The sequence below is a fragment of the Cimex lectularius genome, unplaced genomic scaffold (genome assembly GCF_000648675.2).
Source record: "Cimex lectularius strain Harlan isolate CLEC.00 unplaced genomic scaffold, Clec_2.1 scaffold51, whole genome shotgun sequence".
Taxonomy (NCBI): Eukaryota; Metazoa; Arthropoda; class Insecta; order Hemiptera; family Cimicidae; genus Cimex; species Cimex lectularius.
The window spans coordinates 2,107,806-2,133,546 of record NW_019392674.1 but is presented as its reverse complement, the minus strand read 5'-3'; the positions used below and the strand labels follow the sequence as shown (position 1 = coordinate 2,133,546).

General features: G+C 33.0%; 1 protein-coding gene across 3 annotated transcripts in view; it reads left to right on the top strand.

Annotated features, from left to right (window-relative positions):
- LOC106662312 (neural cell adhesion molecule 1-like) overlaps positions 1 to 25,741 on the top strand; it is a 489,063-nt gene that overhangs the window by 7,952 nt on the left and 455,370 nt on the right. The window contains exon 2 of one of the 3 annotated variants that reach the window (XM_024225418.1): positions 1,360 to 1,415. The exons of the other annotated variants lie outside the window; for them this stretch is intronic. The gene's annotated coding sequence lies outside the window, so the exon portion shown is untranslated. The remainder of the gene's footprint in view (positions 1 to 1,359; positions 1,416 to 25,741) is intronic. 3 annotated transcript variants of the gene reach the window in all.

Sequence of the window (25,741 nt, the reverse complement as noted above, 5' to 3'; positions counted from 1 at the left end):
TCTCACTTATACACCCAGGGTATGGTAAAAAATAAAATCTCTCTAGGATTCATAAAAACATGTGTTTAACACAGTCAACTATCACCTTAAAAACAGAAGTAAAACTTCAGAAAAGTCGGCCAATAAATATCATTATTGAGTAAAGCTGAACTTCTGATTGCATACCCAAAGCAACCACCAATGATTATTTACATGTTATTTTTACCATGTTATTATATTGTCCTATATTTCTTTCGTATTTTCTAATTAAATTAATTCGTAAGTTTATTTAGTTGCTGAGTGTCAATATCATTTTTTGCCATAAACATAATATATTATAATAATAATATGTTCATATTAACATATAAACTCGCGTCTGACTGATACATTTGCTGAAATGTAAAATTTCTAGTCTGAATCTTTGCTAATAAACGTTGGTGTTAAATGTTTGAAATGTATAAATAACGCCTTTTTACAATAAATAAAATAAAAACTAATTAAAAAATAATGCTGAACGGGCACAGAATCAACTCTAGTTATGTCTAGGTATGTCCGCACTCACGGGTTCGTTAAGTTATTCAAATGCGTTTCGGCATTGCGCCATCTTCAGTGAGCAATTGTCTGTTACTTTGTCTGAACATTGCAATACAAAACGAATACGAAACAAACGCGTTCAGAAACTACTAAAAACAAAAAATAAACAAAGGAAAACGGAACACAAAACAACACTAGTTGGACAACATTCATATACACTTCAAAATAAACCTACGGTCTAACAAACTTTTTCAACAAACTCGGACTGTAAACAGCCCTAAGGACCAACAATAACACAGATTATCTAATAAAAAGAAACATACACACAACTGACCCGCTAGACAATAACGGTTTTAATAGTATCATATGCCAAACCTAAAACACTATTGTTCAGATTGAAGAGAAATTAATAGCCCGTTTCAAAGAACACCATAGATCGTACAGGTAATCAAATTACCACCACACACTTAATACATCACAACCATGAACCAAACTTAATAGAAACAAGCATAACTTTAATACAAAATTCACAAAAAGGACAAAACTCATCTAAAAATCTCAACTAAAGAATCTTGAGATATAAAAAACAACAACTTAAAACTTAAATAATAAATGTACAAACTCACATTACATACTACGTCAACACCATTAAAGCCACACATATATAATACAGGCGTAAACGTCCAGAAGAATACAACATTGAAATCAACACCACAATAAAATAAAAGCCAATAGTGTTTTATCAGCAATTCCAAATTTTAAATTATAAATATTAAAAATAACATTTAAAAAAATATAGATATTCAAACGGCATTCAGTTATTAATGTGGGTTTTGTTTGTTTCAGGTAAATAAACGGCCACTATGTTTTTCTGGTGACTCTCTTCCTCTACAAATAACAGGGTATTTATAATAATATGTTATTTTTATTTTATATTATTTTTAACTAATTTTTTTAAAACTATTTTATAATATAAAACTAGTTCACTATGTGTAGTGATTAGTGACCGTCAGTCAATGGTTATTCACAAATCGTGAGATGCTGTAGGTTTCAGAAAAACATTTTCTTTATCGTGCCAACGGTTCGATCTTTATTGAGATTATCTTCAAGGCCTGGGATTTACAAACATTGTTTAATTTAACAAAAACATGTAGGATGTGGAACAAAGTGAATTTATATAATGCAAAAAATTATTTTTTTATATTTCAATCAAAGTATTTCTATTCCTAGGCTCTGAAGATGATCTCAATAAAGATCGAAACGTTGGCACGATAAAGAAAATGTTTTTCTGAAACCTACATCGCACCAGTCCGCATCTCATTATTTCTAAATAATCGTAGTTCACTATAATTTTTGGTGACAGTAAATGGTAAGTGCCGCAAAAATGTATATTTTTTGGACAAAACGTAAACTGTAAATAAGTATCATGGTCACACTCATACACACATGCATACAAAACGAAAAAAAATCAACGTTTTCTATGCATTTTTGTAAACTATTTTTAAAACCTGCGTTCAATCGTCTAAAGAATGAATCTTCTACGAAATTCTTACAGATCAATTAATAGTCGTTTTGCTGGCAGATGTTTATAAAAATTAAACGTTGATAAAGATATTTGAAGAAATTAGAAAATACACTACGCCATGACAAAACGTCCTTCGGATTGGCAGATTTTCCAAAAACTGCTTCAAATTATACATTCCTTTTTCGAAGAGTATGTTACATTTATCCTCTCCTCCATAAAAAAAAGAAAAAGAAAGAATAACTGATACCATGGGAGTCAGAGTTTTAGGCGATGTGTATGATTTCATTTGTATTTATGACAAAGGTTTAGTTAATCAAAAACTGATTCTACATTTCAGTACGTACTCATTTTTGTGAAAGTCCACCCCATTTGCAGTTTTCCTCATTTTTGGTTCACATAATGAACAACCTTGTATAGGAAATTTGGGAAACGAAATAACTCAATTATATCTTATGCTAAAACTATAATCTCAACGTCTCAATTTACGTGTTACAGCTCTTTTTATTTACTTATAATATAAATTAAATATAATTTAGTCAATTTTATCCTACAACCAATTTTAATATAGGAAACATGAATAACAAAAATTACGTTCAAAACGAACATTGTATTCACGCTTTGTTACGTGGAAATGATATCATCGGGTAGTAGCGATGAATGGCTTTTAACAATAGACTGAGAAATCCATTTGTGTTCATATTCTAATACATATAATAATGCTTTATTACATTCGAGATAATAAGTTGTATACTTATCCGTTAGATATTCGATAACTTATATAATATCCAATGCTACGTTTTGAAAATAAAGTCTGTTTAAGTCTCTTCTATTTTACATAAATATCATGTTGCATGTAGAAACATTAGACATCTTAACGAATAATATTGATTAGTATGAATATTATTGGATTATACTTTTATTGAACAGGATATTTGGAACAAAATCATGGACCACTAAGTCAAATTCTAAATTAAAAATGTTGAATTTAAATATGTATTTTTTTGTAACGCATAAATCATTTTAATTAAAAGTTGGTGATGAAGGTTCTTACGCACCACCCACACATCAGGACCGTAATTACGACTGTCTGTACTTCTGCCCATTTAGATAATTTAATTTTATTAATTTTAATTTGAAGTTAGAAATAAAAACAGATGATAAACAATGGATTGTATATATATATATAAAACCATTGTTTATTGTGTGTTTTCATTTTTTACGTCAAAACTTCACATTATCTACGTGAGAAGAAGTACAGGCCGTCGTAATTACGGTACTGATTATATTGTGATATATTAGATGATGTAAAGTGTTTTTCTTTTGGCGATATTTTTGTTCTAGCGTAATTATAGGTAAAGGTAGTAACCCAATTGATCCCAAAAATAAAGACATAAATAACGTATTTAAAAGAGGTAGTAGATTCTTTCTGTTGTATTACGGTTTGACTTAAGTTTTTAAGTATTAAACGGCCCGATCCGCGTTTTTGCTCAGAATCGATAAGGATACGAGCAAAATTCCATAAGAGGATAGGAAACCTTAACTGGTACTGGCAAAAACATGTTAATCCGGCCGGAGCTGAAATAGGGGCTAAGGGCTTGGAATATAGCGGCCTAACTGTTTGATTATCGGTTGCCGTTGACATCCTGCCAGACGTAACAATCCTTCGGCACGGCACCAATTACACGTATTTGTACAAAAAAAGTACCTATTATTTCTTTTTAGATTACTTCCTCAGTTAACAAAAAATACCGTATCGAGACCGTAACTCCTCACGCACATAACTTTTCACGATTTGTAATTGACGTTCGTCTAACCAAATATTTTTCCCCTCGTGTGTATGGTTGATTATCTTGATCAAGTCTGAAGATATCGAGAACTGAACTTAATTTCATTCGCCCACGGATTAATATTTATATGAAAATAACCTGTATATATTATACTGGTACGTATTTAAAAAAATTTTGAATTCGTTTTTACATGTTTTAAAACAGGTGTCCCCCATGGGAATATCTTCAACATAACTTTATATTTTCATCTTCATTCAATTTTCATTTTTATATCAACAATATTGTACACATTCAGACACAAATTAGCCACCTATGACGATGGCAACATAATTATCACCAAAGCTTCGTTCATGTCAGTACCATCAGCAAGGGGTAAAAATCAAGAATGGCTCATCGAAGTAGTCGTGTCTTTATTGAAGCAAGTTATTTCGAAAGTACATACATGTGCATTGGAATATGACAAAAAGGGAAACCAACTGGCGAGAAAGACTTTCGGCTCGTCGACCCCGCGATCGTGGGTTCGACTCCCACCGTCGCCCCCGGAATTTTTTGTTATGCTCCCCTTACCCTAAAAATACAAAGACTAATTATATTAATTCATTTACGTTTTAGTTTTAGATAAAAACACTTCATATGTCGCTGAGGATCTTAGACCATATTTAAAAAGTGTAATTAATTTAAATAATTAATACGGTCAATTATGGCTACTGAATGTATATATAAGGTATATANATTTCATAATTCACATATATATATATATATATAAATAATAATTACAGAAGTACTTAGTTCGCTAACAGCTCCCCGAGGCTATTTCATAATTCACCGAGAATCGACTCCTGATTACGCGACATTTGAAAAATGGCAAAAAGAGAGAAAATTCGATCGGTTGTAGGTTGTGATGGAGAGTCGGTGTTCGAGAGGATCGAAGTCACGATAGCTCAAGTGGTAGAGCATTTGAAATATTTGCATGCACTTCAAAAAGACCAAGACATTAAAACTTGAAATTAAATATTAACCATTTATGTTTAGTGATGTAATTGACCATATTAATTATTTCAATTAATTAGTCTTTTTAAGTAAGGTTTCGGTTGATATGAAAAGGATCACGAGCTTGATTCGAGCCGAAGGTCATGGGTTCGTGGCACCGACTTTTATCTCAACCAAGACCTTACATAAAAAGAATAATTAATTATATTAATGAATATGGAATCTGGCTACTAAGTACGATGTAAGTACATTGCCATTAAGAAAAAATGCATATATGCCAAAAAATAATTATTGGAATAAAAAATCATATATTACCTCTAAAGTAAAACCACTAAAAAGTTATGATGTAAAGTAATGACTAAACAACCTCACTAAACCCCACAAACACATTGCAATTATTATATAGAGCAAAACTCATCGGAATGATACAGTTCTGTACCAGTCAGGGACATTCTAAGAAAAGACTATTGCAATATACGTTATATTCAACGATTATCGCATTTGTGACTATGCAATAAGAAAAAAGAAACTGCTGCCAACAATAAATTCGATGTAAAGTAACCGCTCAGTTGGGGCATAACTGATGATGTACGATGATGGTCCGACAAAAGAACTAAACAACAACAATCAACGAAGTTCTCCAAAGTCTTCCGAATCCAAATAGTTCACTTAACTAAAGAAATAATAAAAATATAATAAGTCACAACCATGAAGTCGGTGAAAAAAGCAAATCACCTAATTCCTACAATCCGTACGTCGACATCAGCATTTCAAGGCTATAAAGAAATTACTAACAATAACTAAATACAAGAATGTAGTTGTAGGTTATTACTCATTGAATAACTATTTTGTAGAACTGTATTCATCCAATACAAACATAGACCCGGTTAGTAAATAGAGCAGTTAAATATCAATAAAACTAAAGCAATAACATTAATATTTCCATGGTCATTGCTGGATTTGCTGATAACATTCACAATCCTTAAATAACTGGGTAAGTTCAAATTTTGAGGGAAATATGTTCAAAGTTTAACGGACCAGATAGAAGACTCACATTTCACTATCTTTCGTAAACTTTTGGCCATTTAATTATACAGGGTGCTATCACAAGAGAAGTTATATTCACCTTCTGTACTAACTGGGAATTTCTTTTGCGACTATATGCAAATTGTGGCGTTGACCTACATAACGTGACTCTGTTAAAGAAATTAATCATGCCTAAAGCACGGACTTTATCGTGGGCATAACAAAAAGCCGTTGGTTTAAAGTTGGCAAGGTTAAATTAAAGATGAGTTGTTTTTTTTAATGTAAATCCTACTGGATAACTCGTTTACATTGAAAACAACTGTGACAAAAAGAGTGTTTTATGTTTTTGTGTTCGTTGTTTGACGTACCGTCAATTGGTTAGGAATGAAAGGTATATCAAACTTGAATTCGAGGTCACGTAGCGGTGTCTTTGTTCAAGAATTTACGGCAAACGTCTTTTTAAGAAAGCCATTTATTTCCTCCTTTTTACAAGTATTGACAGGCGTGTTGGCGTGTCGTTCGCATCATATGACTTTTCACCCTCTCCGGTATGACAGGCTTGCCTCATCATCAAAGGCAATCATAAATCACTAAAGAAGCACAACACGCCCTTCCCGATAATCATTAATTCCACGAATGGAACCACTTTTGAAAATATATCGCCTTTCTTTGTACTTTCTTCCCATTTATACTCCGAGGCAATTGAAATTTTGTATGGAGAAAACTGGCGAGAAGAAACAATTTAAGATTACATAATTAAATTTCACTACATCATAGATACATAATAAATTTTAAACCTATCCAAGGTTGTAATATAGGCAGATTTGTCTCTTATCTGGAATGGACAATGAATATATGAAAATAAGGAATTACAATTGATACTGGAAATAGGAACTTTCTTATTCCCAACAGATTCAAAATCCTCATGGGCACATATTAACATAACTAAAGTCTTTTCCAAGACTTGACCTTTTATTCCGGCCGGCTAACTACTAGGGTCATTGCCGGCACCTCACGTATACAAGATTCTCGCATTTTTCTTTGTTTCATTTCAACTTTATCTCTTTCTCATTCTCATCTCTTCTTTTAATTTTGTTTCCTACTGACCAAACAGAGGAGTGTCTTGTTGCACGTTCCTACCATCCACACTGGTTTGTTAAAAATACTTCAATATTTACAGACTCACTAACAATACTCACGCACTCTAAGAAAATGATTATTAAAAAGTCGGTAAGATAGTCATAATCCTACCGACTTCCTTCCATTCGTGCTAATAAATACACTCATACTGTATGTACAGAATGTCATTCATCAATTAGACTAATTTCCTTTGGACAGGCTTGTGGAGTACTCGATATTCCTCGATATCCACGTCGATTTACACAAAACATTCACGCTAATAAATACATTCATATTGGAGAGGTCGCAGCATCTCGGTATTACTACAACCTTGATAGCGGTGATCGGTCCCTCACATCACAAAACAAATATATAATTATCTAAATTAATTTGGCGGGCCTGTGAGCTACTCGATATTTAGTCACAACCACATCAAGACATACCTCATCACCCACGCTAATAAATACATTCACACTTCAAAATGAAGATATACCACGTGGAGTTGTTTAAATGTATCCATACGCATTTATCAATTTTAAGTACCTAAGAAGATTATGTTTGAAGTCAATGTTATGCTTAAGAACTACTTCCAGATTCGATAGTAGGTCACACCGATCTCGGTACTCTCTTAACTTATTACATTCCTCTAATAGGTGTCTCACCGTTCCCCGGTTTCCACAGACCTTGTTATATAGAAAATACGGTGAATGTGCGCGTGGGTCGCAAAAAAATTAAAATGTAAAATGAAAGAAAGTACTAAATCCGTTATATTTAGCAGTCTATTGACCAAATAACTTCTTTCAATCCATTAATCTTTTTACGAAAATTTTTTGTCGAAATAAAAAAGTTAGTGTCACGAGCCGAAGGTGGTGTGCTCGAATCCCGCTCGTGACACTAACTTTTTCATTTCAACCAAAATCTTATCTTGAAAGAATAATTAATTGAATAAAGTATTAATGTGTCATCAGTTTTCTGATTTTCTCAACAACCAAGGTGGATAGCAGTTTAATAGCTAAACCCTGTAATAATTCTGGCCAAAAGTAAAACAGAATCCTAATTAATTAACTTCGGGGTTCCGTGTCGCATGAAGGATGCGGGAGGCGGCACTCGCGTTATTTTAAACGCGATATTTCACAAAACGTAAAATAAATTCTTCTTAAAAATAAAAGAAAATAAGAAGCAAAATGACTGTTGGAGGCTAGCTAATTAGTGGACCGTGTGGAAGCGAGAAGGAAGCGGACAGGTCTAGACAGCAATAGTAAGGGTTGTGGGGTGGGAGCAGAGCTAGGATAGAATTGAGATTAGGTGAATTTGGGAAACAAAAATAAACTATTATAATTCGTGATATTTGGCGCGAACATAGAGTTAATAATTTTTCTCAAGACATTAGATTGGAATCTTTACATATATTTGGAGTTGGAAAGCTGATTGCCTCCCAAATTTTGAAACCGTTAGTCCACATGGGTTTGGGAATGATGGTATATATCAAAATTTTGTAGTTTAGTGGAAGTTGAAACCCTCCGTCGTGTAGAGGTGACAATAGTCTCTACCGTCGTATCTTATCGTGTGGATTTCAAGTGGGTCATTTGTCAAGTGCTTGTTGGGTAGAACTTACTGAAATTCCGTTAAATTAAATAACTTGTACTAAAATCTGCCTAAATGTGAAGTGAATAAATTGGTCCTTAGGTGATTTTACTTTAATTTTTTACTTTTTCTACCACATGTCAAGCAAATGATTCTCAATGTTTTGGAATGCGGGGGCATGTTTTTTTTTCGCGTAAAGATTGCTTTGTTGTCATTAATATTAGAGATATTATTTCTGGCAGCATAGGAATATCGCATGATAGATCGGAGGAAGAAATGTGGCCAGTTTTGGTTAGTTATGACGAAGAATTATAGTAGAATTATTGTTCGCAGGACGGATATAATTAGAAAACTTATGATTTTAGAGATTGCCAGTTAGATTAAACCCGCATCACTTCCAGGTTGGCGGTCATGGTTGCCTATTGCGCCGTAGTTTGTTGATCCGTTTATCTTTATATATCTTGAAAACAAGCGTAAAAATACAAATGATAATGATGATAATAATAATAGTAATAATAGTGGGATAAAGGAGGACTTTTTGTTCACATGAACATTTAATAAATTTTGTAATGTACAACTTATGCGTTTTTATTTATTTATAAATATTATTTAAGCTTTCATTTTATATTCCATTGTAATTGTATTACGTTCGATATATTAATGGAAACACAGACAGTTGTATTTTAAACTAAATAATGTTTTGAGTAAATTTATTCATATTGATTCTAAATTAATCGAAAATATTTATTGATAATTTAGCAATTTCATTTCAACTGAACGTACGTTATTGAGTAACTTGGGGTTTTAAGAACTGATGGATGTGTAGTTCACCTTCGGGTTAAACTATTTATTTTGACCGGAATGGAGATGGAGGGACGGATTGTTGGGTGGTATACGGCTGTGGTTCTATTGTCCAATTGTGGCCGGCCGAGGCTGATTGAGGAAGGGGATTGGTTCGGATATCGGTTCTCTATAAAACGGAGTAAGCGGTTCTATCAGACTTGATCTTGTACTTATCTTGCCCAAAGGATCTTGCCATAGACGGTTGATCTCCGCCGAGATGGGTTAAATTCGCCAACACAATTCGCAACCCTTTGTTTTCCCGTCATTCTCGGCCTAGTCAAACTTTCTTAAACTTGGCAGGATATTACACCGGAACTCAAACCTGCTTCCTATTTAGATAATTAAATCGATTGATACCACGGAGAAGAGTTGGGAAAGATTGATGAGGCTTAAAAATTTAAAATAAATAGTGACTAACAGTACGCTTACTGCGAATTTTTCGTAAAATTTACGGAAACGTATGTACATTATCCGTTTAATATGTCTGTTTTTCTATTGGTTTAATTTAAAAAAGTATCTTTTTTATTTCCAGGTTGCGTTATGAAAAAAGTTGATGTAGCAGTGGATTTTGAAAATATTACACCAATTTTGGTAATATGGGATGTGAAAAAATTTCAAAACTGTTTCGTTCCCTGGTTCGGTTTGTGACAAAATTTGTTCTTCCCCGAATGTGAAATAAAATTCGCTGATTCCTGTGTTAAGAAAAGGAATCAGATATTGTTTGCGTTGTCCTAAGTTTGTTCCCAAGAAAAGAGAAACGTAGTTCTATTACATTTTCCCTATTTAAGTTCAAGAAAACCGTTATTAAGGTTTGTGCTTATTGAATAACACCTGGAAACATAGCATCACTCATTATTTCCCTCATAACGAATTTACGACAGAAATGAGTCGGATTTCTTCCATTCTTGTATAAACTAGAAAAGTGAATATAGAGAACTATGATAGAAAAAAAAAACGATTGGTCTTTATTGAGTTGGCCGAAGAGCTTTTTGCACCGTCGGTTCAACTATTATCCTGGTTACATGAAGAAGACTGAAAAATTTTAAAATTTAAATATAGTGAAATTATGCCATGCATCGTTATAACAAAATATATATTTCGTGATGTGTTTTATTTACCAAATTACGGTTATCCATTTATTGATATCCAATTATTGTTCTTTTTTTCAATATTGTATCCAATTTGCTCTTTTAAAATAAAACTCTTCAATTTTCCCATTCTGTCCAATTTTTGTTTAATATAAAACAGCTTTAATCTCTTTGTTAGAAACGAACGAAAAAGACAAAATATTGTAAATCTTGCCCAAAACTTTGGACATTTCATGATTTTTTGAAAAGTAAAATAGGCTGGAACCTACTTGTCTTGAAACTCAGTTCCTCAAATTAAGAATTTATGAACCTTTTAACTATAATATTGGCGGTTGAAAACCCTTTAGCATTAGACGAATTATTCAACTTATTCCAACTTGTATGGTAATATATAATTTATTTTATATTTGAAAACGATTAGGGATGAGGCAGTTTATGAACATTAAAGCCACAACAAAGATTTTGCGCTTATTGTTGATAATTCGATGAAATTATTTAGGGATGCCTCTGAAAAAAAAGAAAACAAAGCATTTTAATAAAATTTTCGCCAAAATGATTTGGTTTATTTTATTCGTAATGATAGCATTCCATCTCAAATGAATCCAGCATAACTCCCAAAATATATCGACCATGTTATCTAATAAATCGTATATTCAAGACCTAATTAATATAATAACGAAAGGGAAATAAAAGGCAACGACGTATGTTTGAGAATTAGGGTTCTCGTGATAGATTTTCAGAGAATGTCGATTTTTCCGCTGTTTTTTTTTTTACTTTATTAAAAAAATTAAGAAGGTTTCGTTACAATTAGAATCCAATGGTGTTTTCTAAACACGAAAACCTCTGGAAAAAGCGCCAAGACGAATTCAACATATTATACCCAAAAATTAAATAAATAAAATTTATCCAGATCTAATGATTGGATTTTAATTTGGTGTTGCTGATTTTAGAATAAGCCAGAAAAAAAAACATTTAAAAAGATCTATTTAAACATTAGTAACCTAAGGGAAAAATCTTTTACTTACTACTTTACTTGTTACTATTTTATCAAAATTTCGCCCCAGCATGCCGATAGAACTCGGTAATCATTAATGACGGATAATATTTTTCCTTTGATTATTTGTCATCAGAGATAATGTAACAATATTTTTCAGTCACAAATCTCGTAATGTTATTGTATTTACTATAGTTTGTTTAATTATTATATTTACGTTTAACTAATTGAGTAGGACCGAATATCTTTATGTATAAAAACTTATGTTTAATGCACTATTTTTTGTGCTTCTTCGCTTTTTTAAATGTTAATAATATGAAAAAAAGTCGTAACTGGCCGAATACCTTTGCTTTCCGTTTTGCTAGAATGCATCAATAAACGACTTGGGGCCGCATTTGGACCTGGTGATCCCAATTTACAATGCCTCCCGTAAGTTGATAGTTGCGGGGGGTATCGTATCGATATTTATTGCAATCTGTTTCCCCTGAGCCGACACGGGTCCCAATGTAAACAATGGCATTATGTTAATTTATTACATTCGGCCTCTGGAAAAAAACATGTTTGCAATGCCCTAGTTTGATGTACGGTGCTTACTTATCCCTATGGACGGTCTGGCTGCTCACATTCTCGGTTCCGTATATCAAAAAAAGGTCCCCAAATGTTAAATATGCGTTCATACGTTGAGAAATGGGTATAGTGAAAAATAATGTAAAATATATAAAAATTTTAAAATGATTTGTTCACTACATTTGTTATTATTATTTATCATTTTTATATTAAACAACATATATAATGTGGGAGATTTATACGTCGACAAACATCTGAAGTCATCGCCTGTCTTTCGCGTATTTTTCATCTTTTTCTGCTCCGTCATCCATTATTCTTTTAATATGATGTATGATCAGTATTATGGCCAAGAGGTTTATTCTTTACTGAGGGTCTCAATCAAGTTACTGACTCTCTGATTTTGTATGCATAATATTTTCTGAAATGTTAGCTCGCGTTGGTACCTCAAATTATTCACTTTCAAATAGAATCGATATATATGTGTGTGGGGGGAGTAACTAAATGGTACTCACTACTTGTAAAATAAACACTTTATTAAGAAGATATGGATATACATATGCGTCGTTCGTCTTACACGTCTACCGCCACTCTCACTAAAAAAAACGTCAAAAAACACCTGTTCTTCTCTCCTCAGTAGCGCTCTCTTCAGCCAGACCCGGTAGGCAATTGGTCCGAGATGCTCTCTCCCCACAAATATAAATATATATATATAGATGCGCATCCTACGATCCACCGGAGCATCGCGGCCGATGGGGACCCCGCCCTCCAAATCTGAGATAGGCAAGGGGAATCCAGCAGGTCGCCAGGACTTCTATTTGAATGTCCAGGTCCTCCACCATACACCGCCAGAGATCACGGTTGTCAGGGGAGTCCTCCGCCCAAGCCACTGCAATTTTGAGCCATTCGTCGCCACAGCGACTCCTCTCCTTAAGGTCCAGGGTTCGAATACAGAACCGCTGGATTAAACATACTTACAAATAGGCGTTTTTCAAAGACACAGAATCCCCGAGGGCTCATATAACCTCGCAGATGAAATCTACCCAAGGAAAATAATTTTTGTTTAAAAAAATTTTCGTAATGAAATTGTTATATATAATTTGAAATAATTCTATCCTGATTTTGTTACCTTTCTGGTCCTTCTTTTTTCAATCAGACCGTTATTTTTTAGAGATTACTTTGTGAACACGTTCAGTCAAAGTAACACGTCCTACGTTAATAAAAATTTAAGTTAAGGCGGACACGCCTCTCATAGTCGAATCCAGGGAGGATTGGAAGACCAAAATGGTCGGAAGCAATTATATTAAAACTATCTAACCCAACATTGTCCCTAATTCTACGTAAACCAAACCTAATCTAACCTAACTGAACCTAACCTGTCCATTGCCCTAACCTTAACTTAATCGTACGTAACCTTGATTTTTTCTAATCCTACGTGAAATCAGCCCTGACCCCTGACATAAGCTTAGGGTACACTGAACCTAACCTCACCTAACACATGGGGATTTTTTGGTTACGCGAAAACAATGACGTAAAAATGGTCTCGCAAAAACATTTGGTATCCAACAAAACACATATGTATTAAAACGAACAAAAACATTGTTTTTCATTATTATCGATAAAATTCTGTATACAGATTTATTATTTGTAAGTACTGAAAAGGCAAACACAACTAGTTTTACTACAAACTAATTTAAATTTATCGATATATGTTAATTCCATAATTGCACACTTGCATCTATCCGAACATTTCTCGAGTTTATAATATAGTCAAAACAGTTGGTGTGAATAACCCCTGATTTTATCATCTTTTACACACAAAAAATGAATGACGAAAAAATTAAGATATGATGTTTGTTGATCGACCTGCAGATAATGTATGTAGAGTCTCAATCTTCATAGAGGTCATTAGACAGGTGAAGAAAGAAGAAGACTAATTGTTTGGTTCACCAAGCTTTCGGCAACGTATAATGCCATCATCAGGGCCTATTTATGAAAAATTTAGAAAAAATAATGTACAATGAACAATTAACAAAATATAGTATGTACATTATTTTATTTTGTTAATTGTATATTATTTTTTAATTTTTAATAAATAGTCCTGATGATGGCAATATAAGTTGCCGAAAGCTTGGTGAACTCAACAATTAGTCTTCTTCTTTCTTCACCTGAATAATGACCTCTATGAAGATTGAAACTCCACATAGAAAAAAAATTAAGTTTCATTGGTGTTTATTTTAAATGCACATGACAACCTTAACTATATGAAAACATTTTAATGTATTATTTTTTTATGAACATTAAAGATCCATTGTATAAATTTGTTGCCCACATCAAAATATACAAAATATATATTCTGACAAATAATTTGCATCTTTCGGGAAAAGTTGTAAATATCAAGCGTTTGCAAACATAATTTTCATACAATTTTACAAAACTTTGTTTATTTCGAACCGATAGTTAAATGAAAGTGAATTTTTTATCTATTAAAAAAAGTTGTACTGATAGACAAAAGGAAAACATTTTCCGCTTTCCCTAACCGATAGACAATAGACTCGAAGCAAGTTGCATAAAAGTTACGTAGCAAAGCGGAAAATTTAAGATAAATTTAAAGTTTGTTAAAGTTAACGTTTATTTCGAACGCGTTCTTGTTTGAATACAGAAGCAGAACAGGGTAATTTTTCATTCAACAACTCTTTGGTGGAGTCGTACTAATGCCATTCGGAAATTGACATTATTTAGAATTGAATATTAATGTCTGTTACGAATTTCTAGCAGCAAAGCAATTCATTTAGGCTAATGGACTAAACTTAACCTGCATGCATTATTCAGATCTCATTTAATTGATGCAATTTTAATAATTGTCAGTTTGTGATCTCTCTCTCTCTCTCTCTCTCTCTCTCTCTCTCTCTCTCTCTCTCGTTAATGTTCAACCAATAATAAGTAATAATTAATTATAGTGAAAACCCATTGTTAGCAGTTCGTTTTGATTGTTTTATAATTTGAAAACAACACCGTACTTTAAACCAACTTGTAAAATTACATTTAAAAGGGTTAGTTTTTTATTCACCTTTTTCTATATATATTATAAACCAATCATATTTTCGTCTAACTAAGCAAACATTGAAATGGGTTTAATTTATTTATAGATTTGAATATATGTAATTAAGATACATATAGAATATCTTTCATATTATTTTTTGTTCGTCCATAATTTTGGTATTTCAGGTTAATTATGATTTTGTTGTTTTCGCAGCTTTGGTCTAACTTGAGAATTTAAGCCAGGATAATTACAAAAGACCCAAATTTAGATAGTATTTTACTTGTTTTTTTATTTTTTATTTATCCTTTCTTTTAAAGCTTATTGGGATTTTTAATACACTATTTTCCAGCGGTTCATATCTAGAATTGAAAATCTTATTATAGAGGGTGGTACATGGTTAAATGTCAATTCTTCCATGGTGGATTCACTGTACTAAAGAAAACGTAGTAGTGTCACCAGAACGAGGTTCCTGTCTTGACTCTTAGTGGTTAGTACTTTCCATAGATATTTACGGTTTTGTTATTTTAATCTAAAATCAGATTTTTTTTGGATAAAAAAGTAATTTGTCAACTTTAGCGTCATTGAAGTGTAAATCTACCTTAATTTAAAAACTACATTATATTTTACACAAGATAACATTTTCATTGAAAAATTAGCGCTTCCGAATTCACCTTAGCCGCCCAAATAATAACAAATGGCAAAATCTATTTTTTTTGCAATACAATGGAGGCTCGAGAAGTGAATTTTTCAATAACATTTTCAGCGATTTTACCAATGTAGCCAAATTTTATATATTCCAACAAAATATTTACTTGTACATATGTTTAGAATTTTTGTCAGTGAAATCCCCTTGGCAAGGTTGAAAAAAGTGATATCTGACCCATGTGCACTATACAAGAACAATGTACATGTATTAATTTTTAAACATTTATTTTCGTCCAAACAAAACGCACTATTTCCAAAGATGCATGAAAGATGAAACAGTTAATTTGAATAAAAACCTCATAAAACACACAAATAAGTTGAAAATTTATTGTAATTTTTTTAAATTAAGTACACTGTATGAGAAGAATGTATTTAATTTAATGCTTTTATGTTAAGCAATTTTTAATTTATGGAATACTTTACATTACTGGTAGCAAAATGTTTTGTATTTTTTTTCATTTAATAAAATATAATTTATTATACTAAAATTAAATCAGTTTATTAATTTTGTTTTAATGGGGCGCAGCTTCAAAACATAATTTTGCGTTTTGTCAAAACGTTTCATTAAATACTACTGTCAATCCTGTTGTCGCCTTTTTTGTATGTTGTAAATACAGTGAGAATTTATAAAATTATTATCCAACCAGTGCGTACTATACGTGGTCCTTTAGGAATTCAGGACATGAGAAAGCAGTTGCTGACAGAGAGGGGTGCACCGCTAACCGGCTAAAACGAGCTGTGGGCGTGAGGTGTTGCTCTCAGGCAGGGAGACTGCGAGCGTGATCTAAATACGGGAATGTGAGATTCAGGTGAAAGGGAAAAAGGGAAGAGGCGAAAGGGTAAAACGGGAGACGGCCGGGAATGATGGGATTACCAGTCGAACATGAAGTATAAACTTGGATCAGGCTCATGAATAAATTCCGGGCTCGTCCTTACTCGAAAAATCTCGTGCTTATGTTGGGAATATTTTACATTATTTTCACCAAAAATGAAAACAATAGAGAGTCGGACGTTCACACTCCGACCGTCTTTCAGGTATAATTTGTTCAATGACGTTTCAAAGTTTTTTCACTGTTCTCCGGATGGTGAAAAAAGTCAGGAGATGGAAACATGGAGGATGAGCAACAAGGTTGAAAATCCATTATACCCTCGAGAGATGTCGGACGAGATTCGCTTTACGGTCCGATAAGCTTAACCGAGAAGAACCAAAAAAGAACTTCGCCTGTCAGTAAAGTCCCCCAGTGTTTTTTTCAAAAGATTTCAGCATTTATATCCGAAATACTACACTCGCATAAATCTAGCATAAAAATAAGTATAATTTCACTTTCTTAGAGCGTTGTGAATCGTGTAATATTGGACATAACAACTTTTTTTGAAACCAACATATCACGAAATACATTAACCTTCAATGTAAACATCGTAATATTAAAGAACAATTATCTATTTTAATAGGTGTATTTTTTTTATCTGATATTCAAATTGTTTATGAATACAGGGAAGCACGTCAAAGTGCGTTAATTTTAAATTGTATTTAGAGGCAGACAACAAAATTTTATTGTGCCATAGCGTGTTCGTCTATTTAGATTGAAGAGGCAAAACGGTTATTTGTAAACATAAATTTCGTATTAATTTTCACTTATAGTACCTCAATAATTGATAGAATTTTGTAAAAAAAAAAACCAGCTGCTTCAAAATGCGCAATAAGATTTCTCCGCCCGGTCTGTGAGCTGTTAAAGCTGTAATTTGGCCCTTATGAATCATTTCGTCTATTTTCTGAGGTTCGTCTGTCAGACGTGCCTTTTATTTGTTATTTAGCAAATAATTAAAAATTTGAACGGAGAGAAAGTTCGAGAGAAAGATCGAATGAATGGGAGTGTGAGAGAGAGCAAGTAAACAAAATATACTGCGAGAAATTGCGCGAAAGCGAAAATGAGAAAAAAGAACGAGAGAGAGTGAGAAAAAGAGTGAGAGAGAGAAAGAGAGAGAGAGATAATGACAAAATTTAAAGGAATAAGTTAGAAATATTTAAAAATTAGAAAGATGATAGAGAGGGAGGAAATAAGTTCAGGGCAATGCGTAAGAAACAAATGTTTAAGATGGTTAGATAGATAAATAAATTGATTGTAAGATAGAGAGAGTGATAGATGGATATTAAGATAACTAGATAGACGGACTTAGAAAGAGAGAGAGAGAGAGAGAGAGAGATAGAGAGAGAGAGAGAGAGAGAGAGAGAGAAAGTTCATGTAAGGAATAAATTAGAAATATTTAAAAATTCGAAAGATGATAGAAAGGGGGATTAGAGAGGGTGGAAGTGAGTTCAGGGTAAGGAGTAAGATGTAAATGTATAAAAAGGACAGATAGATAAATAAATTTATTGATTAATAGAGAGAGAGAGACAGACAGATGGATAGATTGATAGTTAAGATAGTCAGACTGAGAGAATATATATATATATATATATATATATAGAGAGAGAGAGAGAGAGAGTGCAAAATAGAATATAAACATGAGAAAGTTAAATAAAAGTAAATGAGACTTAATAAATGAGAAACAGGTACTTGGGGAGAGCGTGAGAGACATATTTGGATAGATATATCAAAACATATATTTCATACATATACAGGGTGTCCAAGCTAATGCGTCCACCCCATTTTTTTTTCTTTACGGTTCTAAATAGGAAAAAATTATGAATTGAGACTCTCTTTCATTTGTCATGTAGTTTGCTCATGAAAGGTCGATTTATAAGTCGGATTCAAATTCTTAATTTTAAACGAGAACCCCTAGATTTTACATTTTTGTTAAAAACTAGATTTTTTGGCAAAAAAATGAGCACTGAGTTGTTAAAATCGGTCCAGTGGAACCGGAGATACGATTTTTTGAAAATAGCCGGAATGCTGTTCTAGTGCGTTAGGTCGAAACCACTGTATTTTCCTACTACTGCAAATATTTTGAAGAGGAGTGAAAAATCAGTCAAAGTGAGTATGAAAGGTGCGTGAAATTTCTTGCAAAATCCCATTCATTTTGTATCGTTTTTTTCTCCTCGAACAATACCTGATCTTACCCAAATCTCTTTCACCGAAATACCTTAAATGAAAATATAAATTTGAACCAATTTTATTAATAGAATTAGTCCTACTTAATACTTCAGGAATAGTTAAATTTTTTTAACATAAACATTTTTATACGATAAGGAATGGATTAGAAGTAACAGTGCTTATCCCGAGTCCAATTTGGATTTATCACAAGCTTAATGCTTGGTTTGGAAAATAACCGCAGCCTACAATAATAATGATAATAACGTTCGTATCCCATTGCGCCTCGTGAAGTACCAGGGTTTACGATTCCGAAGGCAGCAGGTGCTGCGAGTGGGGACCTAATTGCCCTGTTATTCAAGGGATGTTCCGTGTACGGTTTTTATAATCTGCTTCGAATGTCCACCACACTTAACAGTTACTTTTTCCCTTGTGTCTTTACAAAAAATCATTTTTACCTTATCAAAGCCTTATCAGTTATTTCTTTGAAAATCAATGTACATAACAACTTATGAATCATGTCTTAAGTAAAGTCTTTTTAGAAGTAAGGAAAAAATAAGATAGGTGATTAAACTAAATTGTAAACTACGACATGTCAGTTAAAATAATTTAACGTTCAACTTCTCATATCAGCTAGGGTTTAATTAATGTAACAATGCTTGATTGAAGGTACGTGATGCAAAACCGAAATGAGTGGTAAATCAATAAACCGACCCATAAAGTAATTATTGCCGATCAGGTTAACGCGAATTTATAAAACTTTATTTAAACTTCTGTAAGATAAGGTTTGTTGAGTAACTAATTATGAATCTTTTCATAAATGCATTTGAAATATTTGCATGCACTTCATAAAAACCCGAACAATAAAACATTAACTTAAATATTAATCCATTTATGTTTAGTGGTCTAATCGACCAGCTTGATTCGAGCCGAAGTTCGTGAGTTCGAATCCCAATCGTGACACTAACTTTTTCATCTCAACGAAGAATTTACATAAAAAGAATGGTTAAGTAAAATTAAATTAAATCCGATGTTATTGAATATTTATTATTTTAAATGATCCATTACCCGGGGAAATAGTAATATATTTTACTCTTTCGCGCTACAATTGAATAAATCAACAAAATTGAATTATCCTTTTTAAAGTGTCAATCATAATTTAAATGAATGCCTATTGAATAAATATTACCCTTTGGATGAGTCTGACTGAATAAATCTGTCCTTTTGAATAAAATGACAGTTTGTAAACTGCCGTTGTGTAAAAAATTAAATACGAGATATGACCACTATTTTTAACCTCGTTATTTTATGATATGTGAATTAAGGTTTTTTTAATCTTTGAACGGCATAATATTTAGTCTTAATGTTTTTAAATGTAATGAACTAAAACGCTTTCCTCAATAAAACTCGTTTGAATTTAAGCCTTACGGTTGCCTAATTGTTTTTTTATGGTATTCATTGAAACATGTTTTTAAATCATTCTTGTGGATATGTAAAAACGGTATTGACCAGTTATTTACCACATGTTATCTTTCTGACCTAATTTTTTGCAGTATTCAAAAATATGTTAAAAAATAACGATGAAGGAGGAAAAAGATAACTGTTTAGTTTTTACAAATAAATAATAATTATTTACCACACAATTATTTATTTTTATTTGTACTTAAAGTGGGTCGTTTTATTCTATGAGATTGCATGTGATTTGCAAATTGGTTATTACGTGAACAATTTTCATGATTAAAACATCAATTAAAACATTCATTTGTATAATGCACCATAGTTAATAAAGTTAAGGATGAAACACTATTTATTTTAGCCGTTTTTAGTCACGTTTGGTGGAAAACGGTGAACAATTTTAAACAACCTGGACCAAATTATTGTAAGCATTGCTAAGCTCTAGTAAATTTGATTCTTGGAACCGTGGTAACCTGATCTCATGAAGGAATGACGAGATTGAATTTTTGATGAAGGAAACTTTTCTTGTTCATTTTCAAGTTTAGAGAACGTTCGACGTGAAATTTGTAGACTTGCTGCAGGCAAACATTTGAGCACTTTGATTTAATTCTAAAGGACTATTGTTTTAGTTTAACAATTTGAATAGTATTTGTTTATCTACGAATAATATATTTATTTTAACGTAACCGCCGAGTTGTATAGGGTTTTATCTAACTTCCACTCAGCTTGATTTCAGTCCAATATGAGGCTTTTTTAAATTTATTTGTTACCTGTACTATACGAATATGTACACATGATTAATATATCACAAAGCACAACACTAACACTACTGCCAACACTGCACAGGTAGAACACATGCTTTGAGGAGCCAGCCGTTGCTGGCACTCAGTGTGTATGATAGGGGTCAAGGAGGTCCCGAGGCCATCGTCGGTTGAGGAGACGTGGTGGGTTGTCAGGATGGGAATGAGTGGATAGGTCTCGAGTAGTATGGTTAGGATGGTTCAAAAGGTTGGTGTGGAAGGTTTGGAATCTGGACTGAATTAGTTCTTTGACAAAAGAAATGTTGAGGTCTTTGTGGATAGTGAGGTTAGTGACATAATAAGGTGCTTTGACAATTTGTGGCTTATATACAGGGTGAATTGCTACTCGTGCTACAAACTTCTCCAGTAGATTCTTCACCCTAAAATGAACAAAAAAGTTCATATTGTCCATGGTCCNGAATCGGACCATGGACAATATGAACTTTTTTGTTCATTTTAGGGTGAAGAATCTACTGGAGAAGTTTGTAGCACGAGTAGCAATTCACCCTGTATATGTTCGGATTTTTTAAATTTTATTGTTAATTTTTGGTTATTTCATAGTGGTGAACCCCAATAACATTCACAATGTAAAAACAAAATATTGCAGCAATGCGAGGGACTTGGATGGATTGGGGAAGACCTGGCACCTTATTTATATAGATATCTTTATATTCCCTGGACATCTATTATTATTGTTTGACAATTAATTAAAGTTTTTAGTTGAGATGACAAAAAGTTAATGGCACGAGAAAGATTCGAACCCACGACCTTCGGCTAGATACGCCGCTGCTATACCACCTGAGCTATCGTGACCTCAATCCACTCGGACATCAACTCCCCATCTCAACCCCACCTTTTTAGTTTTCCCTCCTTTTGCCATTTTTCAGCTCTCCGTCGCCATTCCAAACCGATTACACGACATTTGAAAAATGGCAAAAGGAGGGAAAACTCATAAGGTGGGATTGAGATGGGGAGTTGATGTCCGAGCGGATCGAGGTGGTAGAGCAGCGGCGTATCTAGCCGAAGGTCGTGGGTTCGAATCCCTCTCGTGCCATTAACTTTTTTTCATCTCAACTAAAAACCTTAATTAATTGTCATGTATTAATTTGTCAAGCGGACCACTAAAGTAGTGAATCAATTATTATTGTTATTGAGTTTTTATGTAATTTAAGAAATTATATTTTGTGTTGTTACCATTCATCTTTGTTTGCGTCTATTGAAAATTTAAATAAATCTGTGTTTTGTTGATAATGGTGAGGAAAAAGATAGAAAAGTTGATTAATTTTTGATTGTCTGTAATGTGCGATGTTTTCTTTTATAAAAGCTTAGGTGTTATATTTTAAGCTTGTTTAAGACGGTTAAGAGTTTCTGTATTATTGCGTGTTATTTAAGTTAAGCCTTGGAAAAAGTACCAAAACACGACGTCGTGACATTTGCTCACAAATTCGACACATGGTAAATTGAGATTTAAATAAGGAAAATTTGTAAAAAAAAGTCAACTAAAATAAATATTTTTTAAATTTTATTTTTGTATTTAATTGACACAACTATCAATAAGTTCAATATAGTAGAATTTTTTAGACAAATCTGTTATGAATGTAAAAATGTGTTATGTGAGGGATTCGTTAAATTATAAATATTATTAATCTAAATATATTAATTAAAAAAACATTGCTTTGTTTGTGATATCCAAAGATATTTTCAATTTTGATTATCTAGTAACAAGGATACCTACTTACATTCCACGAAATGTCGTTAATCTATCATTAAAACATTATTTATGATATTTATTGCATTTTGGAACGAAGTTACTTTTAGTCTGAGCCACGTTGATTCAATCGTGACAACGTGTGTTGTATATTTCTGTAATAAAATGGGTAAAATGCACTATGCAAGTCTCGATAGATTTGTAATAATATTTATAACATATTTTTCAATGAGGAGCATATTTTTGCGGTATTTTGATGTTTTTTGAGATTTCATAACACCATTATTTGGTCAAGATTGATTATCATTGTTCTTACGTTTTTTTATTGGCTTGATATTTTATAAATTTCTGATGCCTTCTTCTGTTCATCTAGGTCATTTCAGCTCCCCAACTTAGTCTGTATTCTATTTAAACTTTCAAACACTACATTCATACTTATAAATACATCCATACAATACACTCATTCCGTTTGGTCGGTGGAGTACTTGATATTCCTCCACCGACCTGTACTCAAACTAATCTAGATTGGGGTTGATGGAGTACTTTTATAAATATTCCGCCATCGACCCCGAACACACACTCGTACGCTCTCAACGTTCGAGGGGCGATGATGACGTTATATTTCCCCCTCACCACCGACATTCACGCTAATAAATACATGCACTCAGACAAAACATACAGACACAACACATAAGACATACTATATACAATAAAAAACCCCAATTTCCCCTAAAAAGCGGAACAGGGGACTCTGAAACTCGCTACCGTGTTCGAGAATCCTTCTTAAGTCCGGCGGCATGCCTACACGCTCTATGTATGGAGCAAAGGCATGGCACGCCTCTATTATGTGGGACACATCGAGCAACCTTTCTCTGCATAAGGAGCACGTGCGCGGGCTTTGGCTTCTGTGGTATTGTACGAACTTTATGGCTTAAGGCAAATAAGAAATGGATGTATACTTCTCCTAATTTTATTACTGAACGAAGGAAGGTAGGAATCGCAGGTAGGAGCACCTAAAAGAAACGAAAACTCTTAAGGCTAGGTAAACATTTCATAATCTTTGTTTTATAAACGACATGTCTCAATACCACTGTAACGTCGAAGCTTGATTTTTGCTTACTTAGAAGGTATTTTTCTCAATAACTGTCTGGTGGAGGTTACTGTATTTCTGTGAAATTTAATCGATTAAGTTTTTGTTACCAAATTGTTTCATGTGCCATTAAAATGATTTAATTTAAGCCACAGGGCAGTTATAAGTCCATATTCGGCATACTGATTACCACTTTGTCAGACAATTAAACATTTAAAAGGCAATTCCGGTATTTTAGGTTCATCACGGTGTCTCGGTTTCCGTCTTTATTGTAATCATAGTTTAACCGGGGTCCCAGGAGTGTTTAACGGCCGGCTAAATAAGCTGAAGGGGTGGACCCCCATTGTTCCAGGTTTCTATTCACGTTCGTGAAAGCTGATTAAATTGTTGGACACAATTTGTATGTAACCGGGCAATATTTGACTTGCTCACAAGTTTCCCAGCGTCAAATTATTTCAATCGTGGCCTTCTCTGCCTCCTACGAGACCTACTCTGTTCAACGCTCATTCAGAAGTTTGTTTATGAAACTGTGAGTGTAATATATCCAACTGTAAGTTAGCGGGTTAGTAAGTTTAAAAACGTAACCGTTTGACTATTAATTATCGTCGTTCACATTGACACATTGTAACATTACTGCATAAGCTAACACAACTAACATAACTTTATGTTTAATGTGCTAGATTTTTGCAGTGAAGTTCATTTTTCTACAAGCCGATGTGCACGGGTTTTCCTGTCTATACGGTACATTTGTCAAATTGTTAACGCATCGAAACCAAGTTTATGATTCTACCACTGTTGAAAGCTTTTTGCCGATATATTTGTTCGAATTGCTTCATGAAAATCTGCCTTTTTCCGTTTAAATTTATGTTCTGAATATAAATATGCTTTCAGTATTTATGATTTTACGGTTTAAACTGGTCCCGAATAATCTGATTTAAAAAAAATAATACTGACTAATTAATTGAGGTTAATTAAAATGTCAATTATAAAAAATATCATTTACTGAAAAGAAACCCTAACTTATACTCTTACTTGCAAAAATATTTTATACACATATATAATTTTTTTTCTGTCAAATTTCAGTTTTTTAACACGACGACGATGATGACGAAATGTCTAACTTCGAATACCTCCCTCTACTACTACATCTATCCATGCCATCTACTACAATTCAACGCTTCATACTTTTGAAATCACAGACTTTTTCTCAACTAAATACAGAACCATTATTCCATTTGGAAACACAAAAATATTGTCTGTTTTGAAGAACACCAACTCATAATGGAAGTATTCATGGATGGTTCAAGTTTACTTCTTTTTTATTATTATTATTTTTTTATACTGTAAACCGTACAAAACAAAGCGATTTTCTGTGTGAATTGGAATTCTCTGAACTGGGCAAAGAAAAGAAGTCGGAACGGCATTTAGCGCTTTGCCAAACGAGATAGAATACCTAACCAGGCTTCAATGGTTGTTAGTTGTGGCAGGTCGTGTCACAGCTAAGTTTAATAACAAATAGAAAGTCATTGGGGTATTACCATGTTTGTAAGATTAATCGGGTTAATTCGAATAGAGAAATTTCCAGTAAGATTGTAAACGCCCCTTCTTTTCTTAGCATGTTAAACGTTAAATTTTCCGCAATGCTGCGCGTGGCGATTGGTAGAACCAAAAATAAAGCTATAACAGTCCTTGAAGGCTTGTTGTTTTGGTTTTGATTTGTATTAAATTGTTAGATGCCAGAAGTTAATAAAAAAGAAAAATTAATCAACTCTTTCATTCAAAATGCTATCTATGCACTTGAAAAGTACTAACAAATGACACGTTTCAATTCATGCAAACATATCTGACTTGTATCCTAACGTGTAACAGCCTACA